This window comes from Myodes glareolus, chromosome 27 (genome assembly GCF_982192425.1).
Source record: "Myodes glareolus chromosome 27, mMyoGla1.1, whole genome shotgun sequence".
Taxonomy (NCBI): Eukaryota; Metazoa; Chordata; class Mammalia; order Rodentia; family Cricetidae; genus Myodes; species Myodes glareolus.
This window is the reverse complement of record NC_142052.1, coordinates 20629339-20647915: the sequence shown is the minus strand read 5'-3', so window position 1 is coordinate 20647915 and position 18577 is coordinate 20629339.

Below are 18577 nucleotides of genomic sequence, written 5' to 3'. Positions count from 1 at the left end.
GCACTTTCAAAGGAAAGTGATTTTCTCTGAAAGGACAGCATTTAGAAAGTGAAGCAACACTCCATTCACTTCGCACAGTGAATTGAAGTGTTGGAACAGACTGCTTCTCTTTCAGAGAAACGCATGTGAATTTCTGTTGAATGCTTGTAAGTAGCTTAAGGCACTTTCAAAGGAAAGTGATTTTCTCTGAAAGGACAGCATTTAGAACTTGAAGCAACACTCCATTCACTTCGCACAGTGAATTGAAGTGTTGGAACAGACTGCTTCTCTTTCAGAGAAACGCATGTGAGTTTTTTGTGAAAGCTTGTAAGTAGCTTAAGGCACTTTCAAAGGAAAGTGATTTTCTCTGAAAGGACAGCATTTAGAAAGTGAAGCAACACTCCATTCACTTCGCACAGTGAATTGAAGTGTTGGAACAGACTGCTTCTCTTTCAGAGAAACGCATGTGAGTTTTTTGTGAAAGCTTGTAAGTAGCTTAAGTCACTTCCAAAGAAAGTGATTTTCTCTGAAAGGACAGCATTTAGAAAGTGAAGCAACACTCCATTCACTTCGCACAGTGAATTGAAGTGTTGGAACAGACTGCTTCTCTTTCAGAGAATCGCATGTGAATTTCTGTTGAATGTTTGTAAGTAGCTTAAGGCACTTTCAAAGGAAAGTGATTTTCTCTGAAAGGACAGCATTTAGAAAGTGAAGCAACACTCCATTCACTTCGCACAGTGAATTGAAGTGTTGGAACAGACTGCTTCAATTACAGAGAAACACATGTGAATTTCTGTTTAATGCTTGTAAGTAGCTTAAGGCACTTTCAAAGAAAAGTGATTTTCTCTGACAGGACAGCATTTAGAAAGTGAAGCAACACTCCATTCACTTCGCACAGTGAATTGAAGTGTTGGAACAGACTGCTTCTCTTTCAGAGAAACGCATGTGAATTTCTGTTGAATGCTTGTAAGTAGCTTAAGGCACTTTCAAAGGAAAGTGATTTTCTCTGAAAGGACAGTAGGTAGAAAGTGAAGCAACACTCCATTCACATCGCACAGTGAATTGACGTGTTGGAACAGACTGCTTCTCTTTCAGAGAAACGGATGTAAGTTTTTTGTGAAAGCTTGTAAGTAGCTTAAGGCACTTTCAAAGGAAAGTGATTTTCTCTGAAAGGACAGCATTTAGAAAGTGAAGCAACACTCCATTCACTTCGCACAGTGAATTAAAGTGTTGGAACAGACTGCTTCTCTTTCAGAGAAACGCATGTGAGTTTTTTGTGAAAGCTTGTAAGTAGCTTAAGGCACTTTCAAAGGAAAGTGATTTTCTCGGAAAGGACAGCATTTAGAAAGTGAAGCAACACTCCATTCACTTCGCACAGTGAATTGAAGTGTTGGAACAGACTGCTTCTCTTTCAGAGAAACGCATGTGAATTTCTGTTGAATGCTTGTAACTAGCTTAAGGCACTTTCAAAGGAAAGTGATTTTCTCTGAAAGGACAGCATTTAGAAAGTGAAGCAACACTCCATTCACTTCGCACAGTGAATTGAAGTGTTGGAACAGACTGCTTCTCTTTCAGAGAAACGGATGTGAGTTTTTTGTGAAAGCTTGTAAGTAGCTTAAGGCACTTTCAAAGGAAAGTGATTTTCTCTGAAAGGACAGCATTTAGAAAGTGAAGCAACACTCCATTCACTTCGCACAATGAATTAAAGTGTTGGAACAGACTGCTTCTCTTTCAGAGAAACGCATGTGAGTTTTTTGTGAAAGCTTGTAAGTAGCTTAAGGCACTTTCAGAGGAAAGTGATTTTCTCTGAAAGGACAGCATTTAGAAAGTGAAGCAACACTCCATTCACTTCGCACAGTGAATTGTAGTGTTGGAACAGACTGCTTCTCTTTCAGAGAAACGCATGTGAATTTCTGTTGAATGCTTGTAACTAGCTTAAGGCACTTTCAAAGGAAAGTGATTTTCTCTGAAAGGACAGCATTTAGAAAGTGAAGCAACACTCCATTCACTTCGCACAGTGAATTGAAGTGTTGGAACAGACTGCTTCTCTTTCAGAGAAACGGATGTGAGTTTTTTGTGAAAGCTTGTAAGTAGCTTAAGGCACTTTCAAAGGAAAGTGATTTTCTCTGAAAGAACAGGATTTAGAAAGTGAAGCAACACTCCATTCACTTTGCACAGTGAATTAAAGTGTTGGAACAGACTGCTTCTCTTTCAGAGAAACACATGTGAATTTCTGTTGAATGCTTGTAAGTAGCTTAAGGCACTTTCAAAGGAAAGTGATTTTCTCTGAAAGGACAGCATTTAGAAAGTGAAGCAACACTTCATTCACTTCGCACAGTGAATTGAAGTGTTGGAACAGACTGCTTCTCTTTCAGAGAAACGCATGTGAGTTTTTTGTGAAAGCTTGTAAGTAGCTTAAGGCACTTTGAAAGGAAAGTGATTTTCTCTGAAAGGACAGCATTTAGAAAGTGAAGCAACACTCCATTCACTTCGCACAGTGAATTGAAGTGTTGGAACAGACTGCTTCTCTTTCAGAGAAACGCATGTGAGTTTTTTGTGAAAGCTTGTAAGTAGCTTAAGGCACTTTCAAAGGAAAGTGATTTTCTCTGAAAGGACAGCATTTAGAAAGTGAAGCAACACTCCATTCACTTCGCACAGTGAATTGAAGTGTTGGAACAGACTGCTTCTCTTTCAGAGAATCGCATGTGAATTTCTGTTGAATGCTTGTAAGTAGCTTAAGGCACTTTCAAAGGAAAGTGATTTTCTCTGAAAGGACAGCATTTAGAAAGTGAAGCAACACTCCATTCACTTCGCACAGTGAATTGAAGTGTTGGAACAGACTGCTTCTCTTTCAGAGAAACGCATGTGAATTTCTGTTGAATGCTTGTAAGTAGCTTAAGGCACTTTCAAAGGAAAGTGATTTTCTCTGAAAGGACAGCATTTAGAAAGTGAAGCAACACTCCATTCACTTCGCACAGTGAATTGAAGTGTTGGAACAGACTGCTTCTCTTTCAGAGAAACGCATGTGAGTTTTTTGTGAAAGCTTGTAAGTAGCTTAAGGCACTTTCAAAGGAAAGTGATTTTCTCTGAAAGGACAGCATTTAGAAAGTGAAGCAACACTCCATTCACTTCGCACAGTGAATTGAAGTGTTGGAACAGACTGCTTCTCTTTCAGAGAAACGCATGTGAGTTTTTTGTGAAAGCTTGTAAGTAGCTTAAGTCACTTCCAAAGAAAGTGATTTTCTCTGAAAGGACAGCATTTAGAAAGTGAAGCAACACTCCATTCACTTCGCACAGTGAATTGAAGTGTTGGAACAGACTGCTTCAATTACAGAGAAACACATGTGAATTTCTGTTTAATGCTTGTAAGTAGCTTAAGGCACTTTCAAAGAAAAGTGATTTTCTCTGAAAGGACAGCAGGTAGAAAGTGAAGCAACACTCCATTCACATCGCACAGTGAATTGACGTGTTGGAACAGCCTGCTTCTCTTTCAGAGAAACGGATGTAAGTTTTTTGTGAAAGCTTGTAAGTAGCTTAAGGCACTTTCAAAGGAAAGTGATTTTCTCTGAAAGGACAGCATTTAGAAAGTGAAGCAACACTCCATTCACTTCGCACAGTGAATTAAAGTGTTGGAACAGACTGCTTCTCTTTCAGAGAAACGCATGTGAGTTTTTTGTGAAAGCTTGTAAGTAGCTTAAGGCACTTTCAAAGGAAAGTGATTTTCTCGAAAAGGACAGCATTTAGAAAGTGAAGCAACACTCCATTCACTTCGCACAGTGAATTGAAGTGTTGGAACAGACTGCTTCTCTTTCAGAGAAACGCATGTGAATTTCTGTTGAATGCTTGTAACTAGCTTAAGGCACTTTCAAAGGAAAGTGATTTTCTCTGAAAGGACAGCATTTAGAAAGTGAAGCAACACTCCATTCACTTCGCACAGTGAATTGAAGTGTTGGAACAGACTGCTTCTCTTTCAGAGAAACGGATGTGAGTTTTTTGTGAAAGCTTGTAAGTAGCTTAAGGCACTTTCAAAGGAAAGTGATTTTCTCTGAAAGGACAGCATTTAGAAAGTGAAGCAACACTCCATTCACTTCGCACAATGAATTAAAGTGTTGGAACAGACTGCTTCTCTTTCAGAGAAACGCATGTGAGTTTTTTGTGAAAGCTTGTAAGTAGCTTAAGGCACTTTCAGAGGAAAGTGATTTTCTCTGAAAGGACAGCATTTAGAAAGTGAAGCAACACTCCATTCACTTCGCACAGTGAATTGAAGTGTTGGAACAGACTCTTCTCTTTCAGAGAATCGCATGTGAATTTCTGTTGAATGCTTGTAAGTAGCTTAAGGCACTTTCAAAGGAAAGTGATTTTCTCTGAAAGGACAGCATTTAGAAAGTGAAGCAACACTCCATTCACTTCGTACAGTGAATTGAAGTGTTGGAACAGACTGCTTTTCTTTCAGAGAAACGCATGTGAATTTCTGTTGAATGCTTGTAACTAGCTTAAGGCACTTTCAAAGGAAAGTGATTTTCTCTGAAAGGACAGCATTTAGAAAGTGAAGCAACACTCCATTCACTTCGCACAGTGAATTGAAGTGTTGGAACAGACTGCTTCTCTTTCAGAGAAACGCATGTGAATTTCTGTTGAATGCTTGTAAGTAGCTTAAGGCACTTTCAAAGGAAAGTGATTTTCTCTGAAAGGACAGCATTTAGAAAGTGAAGCAACACTCCATTCACTTCGCACAGTGAATTGAAGTGTTGGAACAGACTGCTTCTCTTTCAGAGAAACGCATGTGAATTTCTGTTCAATGCTTGTAAGTAGCTTAAGGCACTTTCAAAGGAAAGTGATTTTCTCTGAAAGGACAGCATTTAGAAAGTGAAGCAACACTCCACTCACTTCGCACAGTAAATTGAAGTGTTGGAACAGACTGCTTCAATTACAGAGAAACACATGTGAATTTCTGTTTAATGCTTGTAAGTAGCTTAAGGCACTTTCAAAGGAAAGTGATTTTCTCTGACAGGACAGCATTTAGAAAGTGAAGCCACACTCCATTCACTTCGCACAGTGAATTGAAGTGTTGGAACAGACTGCTTCTCTTTCAGAGAAACGCATGTGAATTTCTGTTGAATGCTTGTAAGTAGCTTAAGGCACTTTCAAAGGAAAGTGATTTTCTCTGAAAGGACAGCAGTTAGAAAGTGAAGCAACACTCCATTCACATCGCACAGTGAATTGAAGTGTTGGAACAGACTGCTTCTCTTTCAGAGAAACGGATGTAAGTTTTTTGTGAAAGCTTGTAAGTAGCTTAAGGCACTTTCAAAGGAAAGTGATTTTCTCTGAAAGGACAGCATTTAGAAAGTGAAGCAACACTCCATTCACTTCGCACAGTGAATTAAAGTGTTGGAACAGACTGCTTCTCTTTCAGAGAAACGCATGTGAGTTTTTTGTGAAAGCTTGTAAGTAGCTTAAGGCACTTTCAAAGGAAAGTGATTTTCTCTGAAAGGACAGCATTTAGAAAGTGAAGCAACACTCCATTCACTTCGCACAGTGAATTGAAGTGTTGGAACAGACTGCTTCTCTTTCAGAGAAACGCATGTGAATTTCTGTTGAATGCTTGTAACTAGCTTAAGGCACTTTCAAAGGAAAGTGATTTTCTCTGAAAGGACAGCATTTAGAAAGTGAAGCTACACTCCATTCACTTCGCACAGTGAATTGAAGTGTTGGAACAGACTGCTTCTCTTTCAGAGAAACGCATGTGAGTTTTTTGTGAAAGCTTGTAAGTAGCTTAAGGCACTTTCAAAGGAAAGTGATTTTCTCTGAAAGGACAGCATTTAGAAAGTGAAGCAACACTCCATTCACTTCGCACAGTGAATTGAAGTGTTGGAACAGACTGCTTCTCTTACAGAGAAACACATGTGAATTTCTGTAGAATGCTTGTAAGTAGCTTAAGGCACTTTCAAAGGAAAGTGATTTTCTCAGACAGGACAGCATTTAGAAAGTGAAGCAACACTCCATTCACTTCGCACAGTGAATTGAAGTGTTGGAACAGACTGCTTCTCTTTCAGAGAAACGCATGTGAATTTCTGTTGAATGCTTGTAAATAGCTTAATGCACTTTCAAAGGAAAGTGATTTTCTCTGAAAGGACAGCATTTAGAAAGTGAAGCAACACTCCATTCACTTCGCACAGTGAATTAAAGTGTTGGAACAGACTGCTTCTCTTTCAGAGAAACACATGTGAATTTCTGTTCAATGCTCGTAAGTAGCTTAAGGCACTTTCAAAGGAAAGTGATTTTCTCTGAAAGGACAGCATTTAGAAAGTGAAGCAACACTCCATTCACTTCGCACAGTGAATTGAAGTGTTGGAACAGACTGCTTCTCTTTCAGAGAAACGCATGTGAATTTCTGTTTAATGCTTGTAAGTAGCTTAAGGCACTTTCAAAGGAAAGTGATTTTCTCTGAAAGGACAGCATTTAGAAAGTGAAGCAACACTCCATTCACTTCGCACAGTGAATTGAAGTGTTGGAACAGACTGCTTCTCTTTCAGAGAAACGCATGTGAGTTTTTTGTGAAAGCTTGTAAGTAGCTTAAGGCACTTTCAAAGGAAAGTGATTTTCTCTGAAAGGACAGCATTTAGAAAGTGAAGCAACACTCCATTCACTTCGCACAGTGAATTGAAGTGTTGGAACAGACTGCTTCTCTTTAAGAGAAATGCATGTGAGTTTTTTGTGAAAGCTTGCAAGTAGCTTAAGGCACTTTCAAAGGAAAGTGATTTTCTCTGAAAGGACAGCATTTAGAAAGTGAAGCAACACTCCATTCACTTCGCACAGTGAATTGAAGTGTTGGAACAGACTGCTTCTCTTTCAGAGAATCGCATGTGAATTTCTGTTGAAAGCTTGTAAGTAGCTTAAGGCACTTTCAAAGGAAAGTGATTTTCTGTGAAAGGACAGCATTTAGAAAGTGAAGCAACACTCCATTCACTTCGCACAGTGAATTGAAGTGTTGGAACAGACTGCTTCTCTTTCAGAGAAACGCATGTGAATTTCTGTTGAATGCTTGTAAGTAGCTTAAGGCACTTTCAAAGGAAAGTGATTTTCTCTGAAAGGACAGCATTTAGAAAGTGAAGCAACACTCCATTCACTTCGCACAGTGAATTGAAGTGTTGGAACAGACTGCTTCTCTTTCAGAGAAACGGATGTGAGTTTTTTGTGAAAGCTTGTAAGTAGCTTAAGGCACTTTCAAAGGAAAGTGATTTTCTCTGAAAGGACAGCATTTAGAAAGTGAAGCAACACTCCATTCACTTCGCACAGTGAATTGAAGTGTTGGAACAGACTGCTTCTCTTTCAGAGAATCGCATGTGAATTTCTGTTGAATGCTTGTAAGTAGCTTAAGGCACTTTCAAAGGAAAGTAATTTTCTCTGAAAGGACAGCATTTAGAAAGTGAAGCAACACTCCATTCACTTCGCACAGTGAATTGAAGTGTTGGAACAGACTGCTTCTCTTTCAGAGAAACGCATGTGAATTTCTGTTGAATGCTTGTAGGTAGCTTAAGGCACTTTCAAAGGAAAGTGATTTTCTCTGAAAGGACAGCATTTAGAAAGTGAAGCAACACTCCATTCACTTCGCACAGTGAATTGAAGTGTTGGAACAGACTGCTTCTCTTTCAGAGAAACGCATGTGAGTTTTTTGTGAAAGCTTGTAAGTAGCTTAAGGCACTTTCAAAGGAAAGTGATTTTCTCTGATAGGACAGCATTTAGAAAGTGAAGCAACACTCCATTCACTTAGCACAGTGAAGTGAAGTGTTGGAACAGACTGCTTCTCTTTCAGAGAAACGCATGTGAGTTTCTGTTGAATGCTTGTAAGTAGCTTAAGGCACTTTCAAAGGAAAGTGATTTTCTCTGAAAGGACAGCATTTAGAAAGTGAACCAACACTCCATTCACTTCGCACAGTGAATTGAAGTGTTGGAACAGACTGCTTCTCTTTCAGAGAAACGGATGTGAGTTTTTTGTGAAAGCTTGTAAGTAGCTTAAGGCACTTTCAAAGGAAAGTGATTTTCTCTGAAAGGACAGCATTTAGAAAGTGAAGCAACACTCCATTCACTTCGCACAGTGAATTGAAGTGTTGGAACAGACTGCTTCTCTTTCAGAGAAACGCATGTGAGTTTTTTGTGAAAGCTTGTAAGTAGCTTAAGGCACTTTCAAAGGAAAGTGATTTTCTCTGAAAGGACAGCATTTAGAAAGTGAAGCAACACTCCATTCACTTCGCACAGTGAATTGAAGTGTTGGAACAGACTGCTTCTCTTACAGAGAAACACATGTGAATTTCTGTTGAATGCTTGTAAGTAGCTTAAGGCACTTTCAAAGGAAAGTGATTGTCTCTGACAGGACAGCATTTAGAAAGTGAAGCAACACTCCATTCACTTCGCACAGTGAATTGAAGTGTTGGAACAGACTACTTCTCTTTCAGAGAATCGCATGTGAATTTCTGTTGAATGCTTGTAAGTAGCTTAAGGCACTTTCAAAGGAAAGTGATTTTCTCTGAAAGGACAGCATTTAGAAAGTGAAGCAACACTCCCTTCACTTCGCACAGTGAATTGAAGTGTTGGAACACACTGCTTCTCTTTCAGAGAAACGCATGTGAATTTCTGTTGAATGCTTGTAAGTAGCTTAAGGCACTTTCAAAGGAAAGTGATTTTCTCTGAAAGGACAGCATTTAGAAAGTGAAGCAACACTCCATTCACTTCGCACAGTGAATTGAAGTGTTGGAACAGACTGCTTCTCTTTCAGAGAAACGCATGTGAGTTTTTTGTGAAAGCTTGTAAGTAGCTTAAGGCACTTTCAAAGGAAAGTGATTTTCTCTGAAAGGACAGCATTTAGAAAGTGAAGCAACACTCCATTCACTTCGCACAGTGAATTGAAGTGTTGGAACAGACTGCTTCTCTTTCAGAGAAACGCATGTGAATTTCTGTTGAATGCTTGTAACTAGCTTAAGGCACTTTCAAAGGAAAGTGATTTTCTCTGAAAGGACAGCATTTAGAAAGTGAAGCAACACTCCATTCACTTCGCACAGTGAATTGAAGTGTTGGAACAGACTGCTTCTCTTTCAGAGAAACGCATGTGAGTTTTTTGTGAAAGCTTGTAAGTAGCTTAAGGCACTTTCAAAGGAAAGTGATTTTCTCTGAAAGGACAGCATTTAGAAAGTGAAGCAACACTCCATTCACTTCGCACAGTGAATTGAAGTGTTGGAACAGACTGCTTCTCTTACAGAGAAACACATGTGAATTTCTGTAGAATGCTTGTAAGTAGCTTAAGGCACTTTCAAAGGAAAGTGATTTTCTCAGACAGGACAGCATTTAGAAAGTGAAGCAACACTCCATTCACTTCGCACAGTGAATTGAAGTGTTGGAACAGACTGCTTCTCTTTCAGAGAAACGCATGTGAATTTCTGTTGAATGCTTGTAAATAGCTTAATGCACTTTCAAAGGAAAGTGATTTTCTCTGAAAGGACAGCATTTAGAAAGTGAAGCAACACTCCATTCACTTCGCACAGTGAATTAAAGTGTTGGAACAGACTGCTTCTCTTTCAGAGAAACACATGTGAATTTCTGTTCAATGCTCGTAAGTAGCTTAAGGCACTTTCAAAGGAAAGTGATTTTCTCTGAAAGGACAGCATTTAGAAAGTGAAGCAACACTCCATTCACTTCGCACAGTGAATTGAAGTGTTGGAACAGACTGCTTCTCTTTCAGAGAAACGCATGTGAATTTCTGTTTAATGCTTGTAAGTAGCTTAAGGCACTTTCAAAGGAAAGTGATTTTCTCTGACAGGACAGCATTTAGAAAGTGAAGCAACACTCCATTCACTTCGCACAGTGAATTGAAGTGTTGGAACAGACTGCTTCTCTTTCAGAGAATCGCATGTGAATTTCTGTTGAATGCTTGTAAGTAGCTTAAGGCACTTTCAAAGGAAAGTGATTTTCTCTGAAAGGACAGCATTTAGAAAGTGAAGCAACACTCCCTTCACTTCGCACAGTGAATTGAAGTGTTGGAACACACTGCTTCTCTTTCAGAGAAACGCATGTGAATTTCTGTTGAATGCTTGTAAGTAGCTTAAGGCACTTTCAAAGGAAAGTGATTTTCTCTGAAAGGACAGCATTTAGAAAGTGAAGCAAGACTCCATTCACTTCGCACAGTGAATTGAAGTGTTGGAACAGACTGCTTCTCTTTCAGAGAAACGCATGTGAGTTTTTTGTGAAAGCTTGTAAGTAGCTTAAGGCACTTTCAAAGGAAAGTGATTTTCTCTGAAAGGACAGCATTTAGAAAGTGAAGCAACACTCCATTCACTTCGCACAGTGAATTGAAGTGTTGGAACAGACTGCTTCTCTTTCAGAGAAACGCATGTGAGTTTTTTGTGAAAGCTTGTAAGTAGCTTAAGGCACTTTCAAAGGAAAGTGATTTTCTCTGAAAGGACAGCATTTAGAAAGTGAAGCAACACTCCATTCACTTCGCACCGTGAATTGAAGTGTTGGAACAGACTGCTTCTCTTTCAGAGAAACGCATGTGAGTTTTTTGTGAAAGCTTGTAAGTAGCTTAAGGCACTTTCAAAGGAAAGTGATTTTCTCTGAAAGGACAGCATTTAGAAAGTGAAGCAACACTCCATTCACTTCGCACAGTGAATTGAAGTGTTGGAACAGACTGCTTCTCTTTCAGAGAATCGCATGTGAATTTCTGTTGAATGCTTGTAAGTAGCTTAAGGCACTTTCAAAGGAAAGTGATTTTCTCTGAAAGGACAGCATTTAGAAAGTGAAGCAACACTCCATTCACTTCGCACAGTGAATTGAAGTGTTGGAACAGACTGCTTCTCTTTCAGAGAAACGCATGTGAGTTTTTTGTGAAAGCTTGTAAGTAGCTTAAGGCACTTTCAAAGGAAAGTGATTTTCTCTGAAAGGACAGCATTTAGAAAGTGAAGCAACACTCCATTCACTTCGCACAGTGAATTGAAGTGTTGGAACAGACTGCTTCTCTTTCAGAGAAACGCATGTGAGTTTTTTGTGAAAGCTTGTAAGTAGCTTAAGGCACTTTCAAAGGAAAGTGATTTTCTCTGAAAGGACAGCATTTAGAAAGTGAAGCAACACTCCATTCACTTCGCACAGTGAATTGAAGTGTTGGAACAGACTGCTTCTCTTTCAGAGAAACGCATGTGAATTTCTGTTGAATGCTTGTAAGTAGCTTAAGGTACTTTCAAAGGAAAGTGATTTTCTCTGAAAGGACAGCATTTAGAAAGTGAAGCAACACTCCATTCACATCGCACAGTGAATTGAAGTGTAGGAACAGACTGCTTCTCTTACAGAGAAACGGATGTAAGTTTTTTGTGAAAGCTTGTAAGTAGCTTAAGGCACTTTCAAAGGAAAGTGATTTTCTCTGAAAGGACAGCATTTAGAAAGTGAAGCAACACTCCATTCACTTCGCACAGTGAATTAAAGTGTTGGAACAGACTGCTTCTCTTTCAGAGAAACGGATGTGAGTTTTTTGTGAAAGCTTGTAAGTAGCTTAAGTCACTTTCAAAGGAAAGTGATTTTCTCAGAAAGGACAGCATTTAGAAAGTGAAGCAACACTCCATTCACTTCGCACAGTGAATTGAAGTGTTGGAGCAGACTGCTTCTCTTTCAGAGAAACGCAAGTGAATTTCTGTTGAATGCTTGTAACTAGCTTAAGGCACTTTCAAAGGAAAGTGATTTTCTCTGAAAGGACAGCATTTAGAAAGTGAAGCAACACTACATTCACTTCGCACAGTGAATTGAAGTGTTGGAACAGACTGCTTCTCTTTCAGAGAAACGCATGTGAATTTCTGTTGAATGCTTGTAAGTAGCTTAAGGCACTTTCAAGGGAAAGTGATTTTCTCTGAAAGGACAGCATTTAGAAAGTGAAGCAACACTCCATTCACTTCGCACAGTGAATTGAAGTGTTGGAACAGACTGCTTCTCTTTCAGAGAAACACATGTGAGTTTTTTGTGAAAGCTTGTAAGTAGCTTAAGGCACTTTCAAAGGAAAGTGATTTTCTCTGAAAGGACAGCATGTAGAAAGTGAAGCAACACTCCATTCACTTCGCACAGTGAATTGAAGTGTTGGAACAGACTGCTTCTCTTTCAGAGAATCGCATGTGAATTTCTGTTGAATGCTTGTAAGTAGCTTAAGCACTTTCAAAGGAAAGTGATTTTCTCTGAAAGAACAGCATTTAGAAAGTGAAGCAACACTCCATTCACTTCGCACAGTGAATTGAAGTGTTGGAACAGACTGCTTCTCTTTCAGAGAAACGCATGTGAATTTCTGTTGAATGCTTGTAAGTAGCTAAGGCACTTTCAAAGGATAGTGATTTTCTCTGAAAGGACAGCATTTAGAAAGTGAAGCAACACTCCATTCACTTCGCACAGTGAATTGAAGTGTTGGAACAGACTGCTTCTCTTTCAGAGAAACGCATGTGAGTATTTTGTGAAAGCTTGTAAGTAGCTTAAGGCACTTTCAAAGGAAAGTGATTTTCTCTGAAAGGACAGCATTTAGAAAGTGAAGCAACACTCCATTCACTTCGCGCAGTGAATTGAAGTGTTGGAACAGACTGCTTCTCTTTCAGAGAAACGCATGTGAATTTCTGTTCAATGCTTGTAAGTAGCTTAAGGCACTTTCAAAGGAAAGTGATTTTCTCTGAAAGGACAGCATTTAGAAAGTGAAGCAACACTCCATTCACTTCGCACAGTGAATTGAAGTGTTGGAACAGACTGCTTCTCTTTCAGAGAAACGCATGTGAATTTCTGTTGAATGCTTGTAAGTAGCTAAGGCACTTTCAAAGGATAGTGATTTTCTCTGAAAGGACAGCATTTAGAAAGTGAAGCAACACTCCATTCACTTCGCACAGTGAATTGAAGTGTTGGAACAGACTGCTTCTCTTTCAGAGAAACGCATGTGAGTATTTTGTGAAAGCTTGTAAGTAGCTTAAGGCACTTTCAAAGGAAAGTGATTTTCTCTGAAAGGACAGCATTTAGAAAGTGAAGCAACACTCCATTCACTTCGCGCAGTGAATTGAAGTGTTGGAACAGACTGCTTCTCTTTCAGAGAAACGCATGTGAATTTCTGTTCAATGCTTGTAAGTAGCTTAAGGCACTTTCAAAGGAAAGTGATTTTCTCTGAAAGGACAGCATTTAGAAAGTGAAGCAACACTCCATTCACTTCGCACAGTGAATTAAAGTGTTGGAACAGACTGCTTCTCTTTCAGAGAAACGCATGTGAGTTTTTTGTGAAAGCTTGTAAGTAGCTTAAGGCACTTTCAAAGGAAAGTGATTTTCTCTGAAAGGACAGCATTTAGAAAGTGAAGCAACACTCCATTTACTTCGCACAGTGAATTGAAGTGTTGGAACAGACTGCTTCTCTTTCAGAGAAACGCATGTGAATTTCTGTTGAATGCTTGTAACTAGCTTAAGGCACTTTCAAAGAAAGTGATTTTCTCTGAAAGGACAGCATTTAGAAAGTGAAGTAACACTCCATTCACTTCGCACAGTGAATTAAAGTGTTGGAACAGACTGCTTCTCTTTCAGAGAAACGCATGTGAGTTTTTTGTGAAAGCTTGTAAGTAGCTTAAGGCACTTTCAAAGGAAAGTGATTTTCTCTGAAAGGACAGCATTTAGAAAGTGAAGCAACACTCCATTCACTTCGCACAGTGAATTGAAGTGTTGGAACAGACTGCTTCTCTTTCAGAGAAACGCATGTGAATTTCTGTTGAATGCTTGAAAGTAGCTTAAGGCACTTTCAAAGGAAAGTGATTTTCTCTGAAAGGACAGCATTTAGAAAGTGAAGCAACACTCCATTCACTTCGCACAGTGAATTGAAGTGTTGGAACAGACTGCTTCTCTTTCAGAGAAACGGATGTTAGTTTTTTGTGAAAGCTTGTAAGTAGCTTAAGGCACTTTCAAAGGAAAGTGATTTTCTCTGAAAGGACAGCATTTAGAAAGTGAAGCAACACTCCATTCACTTTGCACAGTGAATTAAAGTGTTGGAACAGACTGCTTCTCTTTCAGAGAAACGCATGTGAGTTTTTTGTGAAAGCTTGTAAGTAGCTTAAGGCACTTTCAAAGGAAAGTGATTTTCTCTGAAAGGACAGCATTTAGAAATTGAAGCAACACTCCATTCACTTCGCACAGTGAATTGAAGTGTTGGAACATACTGCTTCTCTTTCAGAGAAACGCATGTGAATTTCTGTTGAATGCTTGTAACTAGCTTAAGGCACTTTCAAAGGAAAGTGATTTTCTCTGAAAGGACAGCATTTAGAAAGTGAAGCAACACTCCATTCACTTCGCACAGTGAATTGAAGTGTTGGAACAGACTGCTTCTCTTTCAGAGAAACGCATGTGAGTTTTTTGTGAAAGCTTGTAAGTAGCTTAAGGCACTTTCAAATGAAAGTGATTTTCTCTGAAAGGACAGCATTTAGAAAGTGAAGCAACACTCCATTCACTTCGCACAGTGAATTAAAGTGTTGGAAGAGACTGCTTCCCTTTCAGAGAAACACATGTGAATTTCTGATGAATGCTTGTAAGTAGTTTAAGGCACTTTCAAAGGAAAGTGATTTTCTCCGAAAGGACAGCATTTAGAAAGTGAAGCAACACTCCATTCACTTCGCACAGTGAATTGAAGTGTTGGAACAGACTGCTTCTCTTTCAGAGAAACGCATGTGAATTTCTGTTCAATGCTTGTAAGTAGCTTAAGGCACTTTCAAAGGAAAGTGATTTTCTCTGAAAGGACAGCATTTAGAAAGTGAAGCAACACTCCATTCACTTCGCACAGTGAATTGAAGTGTTGGAACAGACTGCTTCTCTTTCAGAGAAACGCATGTGAGTTTTTTGTGAAAGCTTGTAAGTAGCTTAAGGCACTTTCAAAGGAAAGTGATTTTCTCTGAAAGGACAGCATTTAGAAAGTGAAGCAACACTAAATTCACTTAGCACAGTGAATTGAAGTGTTGGAACAGACTGCTTCTCTTTCAGAGAAACGCATGTGAATTTCTGTTTAATGCTTGTAAGTAGCTTAAGGCACTTTCAAAGGAAAGTGATTTTCTCTGAAAGGACAGCATTTAGAAAGTGAAGCAACACTCCATTCACTTCGCACAGTGAATTGAAGTGTTGGAACAGACTGCTTCTCTTACAGAGAAACACATGTGAATTTCTATGAATGCTTGTAAGTAGCTTAAGGCACTTTCAAAGGAAAGTGATTTTCGCAGACAGGACAGCATTTAGAAAGTGAAGCAACACTCCATTCACTTCGCACAGTGAATTGAAGTGTTGGAACAGACTGCTTCTCTTTCAGAGAAACGCATGTGAATTTCTGTTGAATGCTTGTAAGTAGCTTAGGTACTTTCAAAAAAAAGTGATTTTCTCTGAAAGGACAGCATTTAGAAAGTGAAGCAACACTCCATTCACATCGCACAGTGAATTGAAGTGTAGGAACAGACTGCTTCTCTTTCAGAGAAAAGGATGTAAGTTTTTTGTGAAAGCTTGTAAGTAGCTTAAGGCACTTTCAAAGGAAAGTGATTTTCTCTGAAAGGACAGCATTTAGAAAGTGAAGCAACACTCCATTCACTTCGCACAGTGAATTAAAGTGTTGGAACAGACTGCTTCTCTTTCAGAGAAACGGATGTGAGTTTTTTGTGATAGCTTGTAAGTAGCTTAAGGCACTTTCAAAGGAAAGTGATATTCTCTGAAAGGACAGGATTTAGAAAGTGAAGCAACACTCCATTCACTTCGCACAGTGAATTGAAGTGTTGGAGCAGACTGCTTCTCTTTCAGAGAAACGCATGTGAATTTCTGTGGAATGCTTGTAACTAGCTTAAGGCACTTTCAAAGGAAAGTGATTTTCTCTGAAAGGACACCATTTAGAAAGTGAAGCAACACTCCATTCACTTCGCACAGTGAATTGAAGTGTTGGAACAGACTGCTTCTCTTTCAGAGAAACGCATGTGAATTTCTGTTGAATGCTTGTAAGTAGCTTAAGGCACTTTCAAAGGAAAGTGATTTTCTCTGAAAGGACAGCATTTAGAAAGTGAAGCAACACTCCATTCACTTTGCACAGTGAATTGAAGTGTTGGAACAGACTGCTTCTCTTTCAGAGAAACGCATGTGAGTTTTTTGTGAAAGCATGTAAGTAGCTTAAGGCACTTTCAAAGGAAAGTGATTTTCTCTGACAGGACAGCATTTAGAAAGTGAAGCAACACTCCATTCACTTCGCACAGTGAATTGAAGTGTAGGAACAGACTGCTTCTCTTTCAGAGAAACGCATGTGAATTTCTGTTGAATGCTTGTAAGTAGCTTAAGGCACTTTCAAAGGAAAGTGATTTTCTCTGAAAGGACAGCATTTAGAAAGTGAAGCAACACTCCATTCACATCGCACAGTGAATTGAAGTGTAGGAACAGACTGCTTCTCTTTCAGAGAAACGGATGTAAGTTTTTTGTGAAAGCTTGTAAGTAGCTAAAGGCACTTTCAAAGGAAAGTGATTTTCTCTGAAAGGACAGCATTTAGAAAGTGAAGCAACACTCCATTCACTTCGCACAGTGAATTAAAGTGTTGGAACAGACTGCTTCTCTTTCAGAGAAACGGATGTGAGTTTTTTGTGAAAGCTTGTAAGTAGCTTAAGGCACTTTCAAAGGAAAGTGATTTTCTCTGAAAGGACAGCATTTAGAAAGTGAAGCAAAACTCCATTCACTTCGCACAGTGAATTGAAGTGTTGGAACAGACTGCTTCTCTTTCAGAGAAACGCATGTGAATTTCTGTTAAATGCTTGTAAGTAGCTTAAAGCACTTTCAAAGGAAAGTGATTTTCTCTGAAAGGACAGCATTTAGAAAGTGAAGCAACACTCCATTCACTTCGCACAGTGAATTAAAGTGTTGGAACAGACTGCTTCTCTTTCAGAGAAACGCATGTGAGTTTTTTGTGAAAGCTTGTAAGTAGCTTAAGGCACTTTCAAAGGAAAGTGATTTTCTCTGAAAGGACAGCATTTAGAAAGTGAAGCAACACTCCATTCACTTCGCACAGTGAATTGAAGTGTTGGAACAGACTGCTTCTCTTTCAGAGAAACGCATGTGAATTTCTGTTGAATGCTTGTAACTAGCTTAAGGCACTTTCAAAGGAAAGTGATTTTCTCTGAAAGGACAGCATTTAGAAAGTGAAGCAACACTCCATTCACTTCGTACAGTGAATTGAAGTGTTGGAACAGACTGCTTCTCTTTCAGAGAAACGGATGTGAGTTTTTTGTGAAAGCTTGTAAGTAACTTAAGACACTTTCAAAGGAAAGTGATTTTCTCTGAAAGGACAGCATTTAGAAAGTGAAGCAACACTCCATTCACTTCGCACAGTGAATTAAAGTGTTGGAACAGACTGCTTCTCTTTCAGAGAAACGCAACTGAGTTTTTTGTGAAAGCTTGTAGGTAGCTTAAGGCACTTTCAAAGGAAAGTGATTTTCTCTGAAAGGACAGCATTTAGAAAGTGAAGCAAAACTCCATTCACTTCGCACAGTGAATTGAAGTGTTGGAACAGACTGCTTCTCTTTCAGAGAAACGCATGTGAATTTCTGTTCAATGCTTGTAAGTAGCTTAAGGCACTTTCAAAGGAAAGTGATTTTCTCTGAAAGGACAGCATTTAGAAAGTGAACCAACACTCCATTCACTTCGCACAGTGAATTGAAGTGTTGGAACAGACTGCTTCTCTTTCAGAGATACGCATGTGAGTTTTTTGTGAAAGCTTGTAAGTAGCTTAAGGCACTTTCAAAGGAAAGTGATTTTCTCTGAAAGGACAGCATTTAGAAAGTGAAGCAACACTCCATTCACTTCGCACAGTGAATTGAAGTGTTGGAACAGACTGCTTCTCTTTCAGAGAAACGCATGTGAATTTCTGTTGAATGCTTGTAAGTAGCTTAAGGCACTTTCAAAGGAAAGTGATTTTCTCTGAAAGGACAGCATTTAGAAAGTAAAGCAACACTCCATTCACTTCGCACAGTGAATTGAAGTGTTGGAACAGACTGCTTCTCTTTCAGAGAAACGCATGTGAGCTTTTTGTGAAAGCTTGTAAGTAGCTTAAGGCACTTTCAAAGGAAAGTGATTTTCTCTGAAAGGACAGCATTTAGAAAGTGAAGCAACACTCCATTCACTTCGCACAGTGAATTGAAGTGTTGGAACAGACTGCTTCTCTTTCAGAGAATCGCATGTGAATTTCTGTTGAATGTTTGTAAGTAGCTTAAGGCACTTTCAAAGGAAAGTGATTTTCTCTGAAAGGACAGCATTTAGAAAGTGAAGCAACACTCCATTCACTTCGCACAGTGAATTGAAGTGTTGGAACAGACTGTTTCTCTTTCAGAGAAACGCATGTGAATTTATGTTGAATGCTTGTAAGTAGCTTAAGGCACTTTCAAAGGAAAGTGATTTTCTCTGAAAGGACAGCATTTAGAAAGTGAAGCAACACTCCATTCACTTCGCACAGTGAATTGAAGTGTTGGAACAGACTGCTTCTCTTTCAGAGAAACGGATGTGAGTTTTTTGTGAAAGCTTGTAAGTAGCTTAAGGCACTTTCAAAGGAAAGTGATTTTCT